This window comes from Nestor notabilis, unplaced genomic scaffold (assembly GCF_000696875.1).
Source record: "Nestor notabilis isolate BGI_N333 unplaced genomic scaffold, ASM69687v1 scaffold20400, whole genome shotgun sequence".
Taxonomy (NCBI): domain Eukaryota; kingdom Metazoa; phylum Chordata; class Aves; order Psittaciformes; family Psittacidae; genus Nestor; species Nestor notabilis.
In genome coordinates, this window is record NW_009909997.1 from 29,803 (window position 1) to 31,249 (window position 1,447).

Consider the following 1,447-nt stretch of genomic DNA (forward strand, 5'->3'; position numbering starts at 1 on the left):
TGATGTGTTAGGACCTTCCATCTCTCCACTGCCATTTCTAAGGCCTGCAAGAGAAGGAGCTACTGCTGTCTCTGCAACATCACCCCACCAGCCTGCATGGGGATAGAGGCCAACGGACACCCCAGCTCAGCCTGCTCTGACCAACACAGAGGCCAACATGACAGGACTGTTCAAGGGTGTTTGAGCTTTTCTCCAGCCCATCTGGGGAAACACAGACCTTTCATCAGTCAAGTCCTCATGGAGCAGCCCTTGCCCACCATGCACCTCCTTCAGCCATCTGCAGACCCTGCTTCTCCATCGGTATGTTTCCTAGACTTAGAAATAGGACCAGTAAGTGCTGGGGAACCAGTGCCAGGAGTGTTTGAAGGGGCTTTCCTCTCTGCATACCAACACTGAAAGGTCCCCACCAGCTTTAGCCCTACATGATGGCAGGAAGCTTGGGTTTCCAGAGGGAGAGCAAAGGGAACAGAGACAACCGGAATCATTAGCTGAGAAATCCTTGGGAAGAGCCAATATTGAATTGCACCTTACAAAAAGCTGCAACAGTTTCAAATGGATCCTCTCACTGGATGTGGCTTTTGAAATCCACAGCAACATCCAGACCCAGGAACAACAGCCCCAGGACTGGGTGGAAGGCAGCCCTACCCTGGTGACCTGATCCCAGCTCTAGGAAGGACACATAGCACCATATGGCCCATCCAGAGGCTCCCTCCCAGCCCAGACAGCATCCCACAGGGCAAAACAGGGGCCTAGGCAACCAGGGAGGAACAGAAAGCAAGATCCTTTATTGTACACAGTACAGAATGTAATGCAGCTTTGCAGGAGATACATAGCCCTGCTCAAGTAAAGGTTATTTCAAATCAGTCCTCAGATTAACTCCTTCTGCACCACAGATCTGCCACACTGAGCAAATGGTTAAAACTTTGCCCCAAGGTGGGGTTCCTGCAACTGACTGCTCCCCAAGGGTACAGGCCACTGCAGCCACAATGGGGAGAGCAACTGAGTCTACCCAGAGTTAATCTTCATACTTCCCCCAAAAGAATGAATCAGTAAAGAAAAAAAAACAAAACAAAAAAAAAAAAAAAAAAAAAACCAAACCACAAACAAAAAAACCACCCAAAAAAAAAAACCACCCAAAAACAAAAAATCAAACCCAAAAAAACCAAAACCAACCCAAAAAATCCAACCAAAGCTAACTAAGGAAGAGAAAAAAAAAATTCCTATACAGCATTTACAACAAAAACATGTAGCCAGTGGAGGGGACAGGCAGGTATGGATATGAGTGGTGGAGTGTTAGGAGGCGCAGCAGGGAGGGGGGAGCTGGAGGGACATGGGTTACCCAGGAAGGGGATGGGGGACCCCAATGTCCCCACCTGCCACAGGCTTATAGCCCAGCTTCAAGGCCATGCTGAGCAGGGAGGGGAGCGCAGCTGAGCCGGCACTGGGG